This window comes from Sinocyclocheilus rhinocerous, unplaced genomic scaffold (assembly GCF_001515625.1).
Source record: "Sinocyclocheilus rhinocerous isolate Xijiao unplaced genomic scaffold, SAMN03320098_v1.1 scaffold524, whole genome shotgun sequence".
In the NCBI taxonomy this organism is placed as follows: domain Eukaryota; kingdom Metazoa; phylum Chordata; class Actinopteri; order Cypriniformes; family Cyprinidae; genus Sinocyclocheilus; species Sinocyclocheilus rhinocerous.
In genome coordinates, this window is record NW_015628336.1 from 56,867 (window position 1) to 66,866 (window position 10,000).

The window sequence follows — 10,000 nt, forward strand, 5'->3', positions numbered from 1 at the left end:
GATTCAAACGTGAGTTTTTTGGGCAGTGTAGAGTAGCGCTTGTTGTTTGTCATTTCTCCGATCACAAATGCAGACATGGTTTTATGTTTACGCGGCGATAAGTTATTATAATCCGTAATTATGTCCTCACCGGATGCAACAAATGCCTCGTTTATAATGGGTTTTAATGTTTTTGTCTCGTCACTCCGGCCGGGACACGGCATCACAATATGGTAAGGGGCGTAACATTTCCGTCACACGCTTGAGGTATTCGGCCAATCACAATGCACTGGATAGCTGGCCAATCAGAGCACACCTCGCTTTTCAGACCGATGAGCTTTGTAAAAATCGACGCGTTTCAGAAAGGCGGGGCATAGAGGAGAAACAATAATGTACAGTATGTGGAAAATAATGTGTTTTTTTAACCTTAAACCACATAAACAAATTTCATTACACCAAATACACAAAATAATGTTCTTTTTAGCAACATCATATGACCCCTTTAAATTTCTCTTGCTACTTTTTCTTTTGTTAGTGACTGGCTATAGAATGTTTTTGCATTCTTTGCAAGGAAGAGCTGTATTTTTTCACAGATTCAGAATTGTAAACATTTCATTGAGAGACAAAGCCTTTGAAATGGATGTTGGAAAACTAGAACTTCTTTGAAACCTCTGGCCAAAACATCTACCACACTTATCACACACACAGCCCCTCCCATCCTCCTCCGGACACCATCCTTTGGATCCTATGTCTGTGGTCAGCCACTTTCAGGCTATTACTCCCTTTCTCCCTGATTACAGAGAGAGAGAAGACATTAGCTGCTTTCAGAAGCCTCAGTGGAATACGGATTTAAACAAATGGGTTTTAGACATTTCCAGGTTAGGTTTTTATGGAAGTGGTATTGTTTTGAAAGGACCTGCAAAGTAAACAACAGCCACTTCAGTTCCGGTCTGGAAATGTTGTTTTTGTTTCCATTATAACTACAAAGCCTTGTAGAAAGTTTGGATCCATGATACGTGCATGCTTGCTCCTGGAGCACTGGAGACTTAGCCTTTTTGGGTTTGGGAGGTGGGAATTATAGGTAAATCAGTGTGCAGCTAAAGATATGTAGGTACTAAAACAGATCCTGGAACAAAGTTGTCAGCAGTTAATGTTCTCTCAGTGCTCCTGCACTCAAAAAATATTTCCTCTCAGAGCAGAAAGTTAAAAAGAGAGGGGAAAAAATGCTCAAACCAAATCCAGGAAATGGGAACAAGAACCAAGCAACAGACGTCTTGGAAGACAAGTTGTGAGACCAAATGGTCATAGAAGCCCACTACATGGCCTGCTTAAATTGCACAGCAATGTAAACAGAACAAGCAAGGCTGTGTGTTTAAGAAAGCACTCAAAAGAGAGACCTGAATGATTCAAGAGTGGAGAGAGAAGTTGAAGATATTTTTTTTCTGAGGCTCCCTGTAAGAAAAAACTATGAAGTAAATATCTGTGTAGCCTTTTGAAATCACTCGTTCTCACTCCCAAGGTGTCCAGTTCTGCTATTTGTCAAGAGTCCTGTATATTCACTTATGCAATTTTTGCAGATGGCTAAAGCGCCCTTTAGATTCTTTAGTGCAACAGACAGTAAGCCGACTGCTTTCAGTGAGAGAGTCTACCCCAAGTAGAGTCATTTCTGAATCAGAGTGCCTTTGTCATGCATGAGTTCTGATCCACCCCATGAAATATTGTCTGTGACCTGAAGGTTTAGACTCAAGCCTCTGTAGATAATCGAGAACCAAGTCTCTATGTTTATTAACTCCTCCTGCACTAGAATCAGGCAAGCATTAAAGGGGTCATATGACGTTGCTAAAAAAGAACATTATTTTGTGTATTTGGTGTAATTAAATGTGTTTATGCGGTTTAAGGTTCAAAAACACATTATTTTCCACATACTATACATTATTGTTTCTCCTATATGCCCCACCTTTCTGAAACATGTCGATTTTTACAAAGCTCATCAGTCTGAAAAGCAAGTGTGCTCTGATGGGCCAGCTATCTAGTGCATTGTGATTGGCCGAATACCTCAAGCGTGTGACGGAAATGTTACACCCCTTACCATACTGTGATGCCGTGTCCCGGTGCGATGAGACAAAAACAATAAAACCCATTACAAACGAGTCATTTGTAGCATCCAGTGGGGACATAATTACTGATTATAATGACTTATACCGCGTAAAGATAAAACCATGTCTGCATTTGTGATCGGAGAAACGACAAACAACTAGCACTGCTCTACACTGCTCAAAACTCACGTTTGAATAGTCAGTGGCAAATCCTTTAAGTATGAAAACGTACGTAAAGGCTGTAAGTCAGCATTATTTGTCAGAACACCGGCATTGTAGGCTACTCTCCCAGGAAACAGTCCTTGTCTTCCGTAAAATGCGCTGCACACATCTGAATATTTGGTTTGAACTGTTCTGGAACAGTGTTGTAAATACAACTTAACCACTGATTTCTAGTTGTGTCCTCTTTTGAAAGGCCAAACAAAGTAATTTCGCTTTCACAACGAAACACAGCGTCTCCACAACATGGCAGCGGCGGTAACAATACTACAGCGAGAATCAAAGTTACGCCTTCTTTCTTTGCGTGAACATTTGGGCGGCGTTATGCAAATCTTCCCGCACAGTGACGTAGACATGTGGGGGCGTGTTTAAACGAGGCGTTTAGGAGGGCGTGGGCGAATCTTAACTTTTATAAAGAATATCTCTTTGGGTTTGAGAATTTAGTCTTTGCAACTTTGGGGATCTTATCTATTCACGAACAGCTTGTAACACTCCAAAGAGAAAGGAAAACTTGAAATCGCATCATATGACCCCTTTAAGATAGTTTAACACCCACACACCGTGGAGCTATAATGAGGCCAGAGAGGCGTCCGAACATTGTGTGAACATATGAGGCACCATGGTTAGGCTGATATAAAGAACCTTGAACTGGTATGTTTTGCCAAAAGCAAACCTGAGGAATTTCCTGTCTTTCTAGATTATCTGAAAATGGAACATGCATCTTTCAGATCAATAGTTATGAATCCATCTACTGTTCAAATCTTAGACACAATGTGTTTTAGTGATAATATTCTTAAACTGAATGTTCTGAATGTGAAGTTCAGCAGAGGCCAGTCCAGGATTAGATTGAAGTCACTCTCGTCAAGTGACCATCCTAACCCATGGGGGAATATCATTTTTCTGTGCCTCTGAGAGAGAAGTAGAGACTGTCCGGTGACTTTCCATAGCCTCATGCTCAACATAGGATCCCTAAAACTCTAGCGGCTCCTCAGCAACCACAGAGTGACATTTCAAAAAGACATTCATTTACACACACTTACCATGCATTTCCTCGCTTGTCAGTACAAACACTTCCTCGATAAAAACTTCAGAAAAGACATTGTGTTCCACCCTGAGGAGAATAATAATTTCATTCAGTGTGGGTCACTGAAACACGATGAATCCAATAAAAAAAAAAAAAACATATATGAGGAGTGATGGTATAGGCATCAATAAACTGATGCTATGGCCATTGGAATTTTATCATCATGAAGTTATTATGATTTTCAGATTGATCAGCCACAATAAGTTTAGTTGCATTACACTATTATAATGTATATTATTAGTTAACCCCACCCCTACCACTAACCAATTCTTAACCAAATACTGTAAAATAGGCAGATAAAAGTATAGTCACAACAGTTTATACACATTTTTTTACAGTTTTTTTTTTTTTTTTTTTTTAACAAATCCCTTTTTTATAAGCACTACTTTCAGATTTCACCTTGATTTAAAAAAAATTCAAAAATCTAGACAAAGCTCAAAATGGTCAACACAAGCTGATACACGATACAAAAAAGCACTGTCATGCATTCATATCTTTAAAGAAGCCTTGAACTCGCAGAATCATTTGTTCAAAATAATTTATAATGAATTACCATAAGAACATTAATTTAGACTTTAGTTACATGTTGACTATAAACATCCTTGACTGGAAGTGAACTCGAGAGAAGCAGATCTGTATAAGATCTGTACATACAGATCTTATACATACTTTATTTACTTTATATAAAAATACAACACGTTTATTTATGTATTCATGTATTTATTTATTTATTTGTTTCATTGGAAATATAATCTCTGTATATTTTGGCATGGTGAATGAAAGGACAACCCAGTGCGATGTTGGATTTTGGAAAGATGTTTGTCTAGACCTAAAAAATGAGACCAATTACTGCACTGGCTTTGGGACAGGCAGAAATCTGTTTGCTAATGTGATTTAGCTGGGGGGATTCTGGAGAGGCAAACTGTTATTGAAGGCACAGATTCTTGTTTGGCCCACAAGTATAGTTCAGTCCTCAAGTCACATAACATATACTGCTGTATGTTGTGCCTCTTGTGCAAACTGTTCGAATTGTGTCAGAGCTCTTGAAGAAATGTTTTAGAGCAGTGTGTCAAATACAAAATTAAGACTTCATTAACACACAACCTGCTTAAATTTTAAATTAAATATTAAACCAATAGAAATGTAAGAAATGTAAGTTTCTAGTCAGGTCAGAGTTAGGTGTGTTACAAGTGAGCCAATTATGAGCTCTTTACATATGTAAGTAAGGACTTACTATTTCTACATAGCCTATTAATGTATTAACAATGTAGAGACTACAATTTATAAAATATGAATTACCTATAGTTTAGATTTATAAGTACTTTATTACTGTACACTATATTACTGTATACCTTGATAAAGTATTGTAACCTTGAGTGAACCTGCTGTAACGTAAGACAAATTTCAGACTCAGTCTGACAATAAAGTGTATCGTATCGTATCGTATAACTATAAAATGTTACCTACTTTTTTATAATGAAATGTAAGCATAATCAATATTTCTCAGCTTGCTCTGGTTTCCCCCACAATTAAAGACATGCAACATAGGTACATAGACACTAAATTGTCCATAGATGTGAGTGTGAATGTGTGTGTGTCTGGCCATCTTTCCATGGTGTTTTCATGGTGTTTGATGGCCCAAGACAATGGGATAGGTTCTAGCATCCTCGTGGGCCGACAAGTAGTTTGGAAAATGGATGGATGGGATGGATTTCTCAGCTTGTCACAGTGCATTCTTTGATTGTCTTATTAATGAAGGATACATATTTAGTAATGCACTAAACATATGGGACAGCTAGAACAGCCAATGCTGCACAAGGAAAACATTAGCAAATGTTTCATCTCTTCATCTTCTTGCAATGTCTTCATTTTTGGCAATGCAATAAAAGTTTAAAAGTTTAACAACCCCCTTTGGTTGTGGTTGTGGTTCTATTTTGCTCAAACTCACATAATCTATTCTGCCTAATTGATACATTGTGATTATGCAATCTATTAAAAAAATAAAATTGTATTTATTTTACTCTATTTATTTTATTCATCATGAAGCACGTCTTACTTATTTGCTGGCGATTTCAACCAAACATTGAATCAGGATTACATTCAAATTGGCAGTATAATGGATACCCAAGATCAGATTTTTAAAAAACTGGTCATTGTATTACTTGATGTCTTTTGCATGTCAGTTTAGCACAGAGTAAGCACTTTCGACAACGATGATTTGCAAACAGCACACCAGTTGTTTGTATGTAAGGTTGCAGAGTGCACGCCCTTCACAAACATGTATCTCTTTCCTGTTTGGATTACTGTGTCATCACATTCGCATTTTGCCTGCTAGACCCTCAAGGAAGTCTATAAGTTCAGCCAAAAATGCTCCAAATCTCCATAAACTCTCATGAGTGCATTCTGAGGGATGGAACCGTTTTCAAACAAAACCACAGAAATCGGAGACATGGAGAAACATTTCAGCAAATGCACAAACTCAGAGGTCACCCTGGCCATAGTGAGATTTACACTCAGAAAATGGGCTTCTCGAGTAAAGGCAGCCAAACCCCACCTTGGTTCAACATTTGAGAAGACATGAAAGCAAAATTTGCTCTCCAGAATCTGCAACACACTTCTCAAATGGAGAACTGTACCTTGTATTAATGTGTAGTTTGGAGTCATGGAAAGGCCACTCATACGAAATAATAATATCCAGATATAGCCATAGAACCAGAGTCAACATTTCCATCATCGCTAACACCCACATTTGTTGATATTCTGTTTTGTTAACTCATTGATATGTAATTTCATTAGCTAGCCAATATGAACATTAAAAGTTATATAATGTTTATAATTTTAAATAACAGTGTCAGTGCAGAATCTCTGTCTGCTCCAGTCAATTTTGTAGTATCAGGTTCCCACAAATGTATGATGCAATGCATAACTGCATGCAATAAAATGCACCAAAATATTATACAGTTTTGTATGTGCACAAAACCTCAAATACATACAGATAATTTTGTCTGTAATTGTGCACAAAACAAGCTGATTTATTTGCATTTGTAATAATATATGCACATAGGTTTTTTACATTTTACAATTTACACATTGTTATTTGTTTTACGTGATGGTCATTCACAAAAATTGATTTAATCTATTTACACACTCACAGTAAGGGTGTCAGACCAAGTCTCAAAGGATCATCAGTCTCTCTGTAAGTTTAAACTTTCACATAATAAATACTTGCACACAAACACGTCAAAGAGTAAAGACCATGTCTTCTCATGAATAATATCAAGAGGCAATTGATTTCAAACCCCTCAAAAAGAAAATAGTTCACATCACATCAAATACATAAAAATCATAGAAATGAATTCCACTGATGCTGGTTGTGTGCTGAAAAATAAAACTAAAGTTTCTGAACAAAGCTAAACAAATGATTCTAGACTTTTGGGTTTGGGTTTCATCTCTAAACTGTGTTTGACCCATACTGGGAATTTGCTGGCCAAAATCATGTTTATTATTGTTACCTCTTCTATTGCTTCTTTGATAGTACAAATATTGAAACACAGTAGGAGCAGTTCACTACTTTTCTAACCTTAAGCCAAGTATGCCCGTTCTCTTTATCACTTTTTATTTGTTCCGGAGATGGAAATTAGAGCATTGTAATAACCTTCTTGAGCTGGTCAGCAGGGCCGGATTTACGCATAGGCATTCTAGGCACGTGCCTATGTTTGCTCGTCCAGGAGGGCCCAAACACAGTAAAGAGATATATAATATTTTTGTTATACTATGGGCTATCTACAACAGTAAAAGAACCAAAACCCAAGAAGACATTGAGCAAATAAATATAACAAACAATAGGGTAAAAAATGACAAACTATTTCCATGTCTTCCAGCTTTTTTATGTAGGCTATGGAAATCATGCTTTCTTTCTCCCGTTCTCTCTCACAGACGCTCACACATGCACTGTCGCACACACGCGGAGATGTGAACAGAAACTTCTTGTCAGCGCTGCCCCGCGAATTTATCAATAAAATAGTTTCACAGCTGAAAAGCTACATGACATTTCTCAGTTGCGAGGTTCTTGAAGCAGTTTAACTTAAAGATTCGCTATTTAGACGCTGCTGCTGAACGCTGCTGAGAGATGCACAGATGCTGGTATTCACACGCGCTTAATCTCTCTCTCTCCCGCTCTCTCTTTCACTCTCTCTCTCTAATAACTGCGTTAGACTGCATTAATAACTGCATTAGCCTGCATATCAATGGCTCAAGCCTCCGTTATTAGCTCTAAAATGACGTTTTGGAATTTGCAAAGGAAGGTTTGGGATGAGGTGCGTAAAAAATTAGTTCAACACACGAGATTTCAGAATGGAAACATGTCAAATGTCTTGAAACAAATCATCTGAACAATGTTTTGATGTGTGGTTGTGACTCCAGGCCGTTAAAATTATTAGAGAAATAATGCACTCCCGAAGTGGTTATTATGTGGCCACGTCGCCGCGCCTATTAATGGAATGGTCTTTCTCAGTTCTCAAACCAATTAAGACCTACATTCGATTTTTATTGACTGAACGCAAGCGCTTATTGCGATAGAAAACACTGTAACGGTTTCCACTGATTAAGAAATATTTTTGTTTGCTTGGATGGTAATATTAGGCCTAACATATTAATAGGGAAGGGGGGCCCAAAAATTTGTTTTGCCTATGTCACGAAAAGAGGTAAATCCGGCCCTGCTGGTCAGTGTAAACGTTCTGACATGATTTGAGACTGCAGATGATAAGAATGTGAAACCTCATTAAACTGAGTATTCTGGTTGAAACAAAAAGTTTAGCTTGGAAAAACACATCACAGGATTGAGGTCCAAGCCAAGCTGTTATGTTCCAGCATTGTTCTGCATTGTTTGAACACTTACCACTGAGAGGAAAGTTGCAAGTGGATTGGATCTGATTGCAAGTTATACATCCTAGGTTGTTGTTTTGTCTGGCTTGAATGTGTTGTGGTGTGTAAAACACAAAGCTCTGTGCCGAAGTTCCAATATTTATGATAATTGCCATCTAAAACATATCATGTCACTCTGTTGTACAGGAAAGCATGTTTTGTGTGAAATGTAAAAGGTAAAACCCCTGCAAGATCCAAACAAACAGCTTAGTGGTAGGAAAATTGAATTTTAAAAAAAGAATGCTGTTTCATTACTTTATTACTTTTGCAGCCAACCATCACAGAACACAACCCACACTTACTGTAGGAAGGCAGCAGGAAAAAATCACTTCATGTTTACCATAGCAATTAAATTACCTGATAAACATTTACCAAGATAAAATGGGCTCAGATTCACCCCTATGTTAATGACACACAAGAAACTGAACTGAATGATATGATCTGTGGTGATTAAAACTAAAATATTTAACTGAAAACACAATCAGAATGTAATGCACAAGGAAGTCAGAATATTGTTAAAAACAAAGACCAATCCAGACCTCAGGCTCCAAAGCACCCTGACTACATTTCTTTACAGTTTGTCAGTCTGTTCTGTAAACAGTGATCTAGTCACTTCAGTTGTTTGGGAATAAACAATTTCAGTTGGCCTGGTTAATACTGACATAGTTTCCACATGTGCCAAGCCGTCAGATCACTGTGCCATCCCCTGAGGGAGGAATGCAATGCTAAGTTGCTTCTATTTCCTGTCATTAGATAATTGATACAATGTTCTGAACAAATGAATGTAGAACCTAGAATCCTAGATAGCACTGTAATAGGATGGATCACATTATTTTAAAATAAATCAAGCTAATAGCTTAATTCTCTCTTGAGAAACATTAGAAGTATTTATTATTCAAACATCTAAGGAATGTTATTACAGATTGCCTAATCCATGGTTCATTTTGATCTTGTATAAAGAGTAATATTCTGAATAAAAAAAATTAATTTCTAACTATTTATTTCTAGAAAACATATGTGGATCTTTTCTATTATTTTTGTAGACAAGGTCAGTTTAAATATCACTATTTCCCATCATAAACCTGTGGTTAAAATGTTCTGTCCTATCAAACATTGGCTGATTGATCAGAGAGCATAATTTGCTGTTAGTCTGAATGGGTAAAAATGGCATTGAGCAGTTACAAACTTGTGTAGTGAAGAAAATAGCTTGAATGGAAATGACAGCAGAACTGTGATATGAAACGTGAAAAACAAAATTCAAATCTTGAATCAATTAAATATATAGAGTGTCATCATTCTTAACTGTAGTACATTTTTGTAGATTAATAAATCCACACTTGCATTTTATTGTTTGTATTTAAACTGGTCTTATATTTTATATAAAAAAACAGTTGTCTAAATAAATGTAGAAAGCATTATAGATAACAATATTATTATTTCAATTTCTTTTATTATTTCCGAACCACCAAACAATCAGATATTGTTTTAAATAACCAGATATTGTATCAGCCCACAGATTCAGTTTTTGCGGTTACCAACTAAAAGGTCTGGTGGACTGATTGGACAACAAATATGTTGCTTTAGTCTACTGAACAATCATTTATCAGACACATTTACTTTAAGTACCGTTATTATAGGGACATGTGTCATGCCCACAGGGACAATTGTGGTTAAACATACAGCATTTCAGCCCTTTGGT

General features: G+C 36.9%; 1 protein-coding gene across 1 annotated transcript in view; it reads left to right on the top strand.

Moving 5' to 3' along the window:
• Positions 1-10,000, top strand: part of LOC107737441 (disheveled-associated activator of morphogenesis 2-like) — a 72,385-nt gene that overhangs the window by 14,316 nt on the left and 48,069 nt on the right. The gene's annotated exons all lie outside the window — the stretch shown is intronic.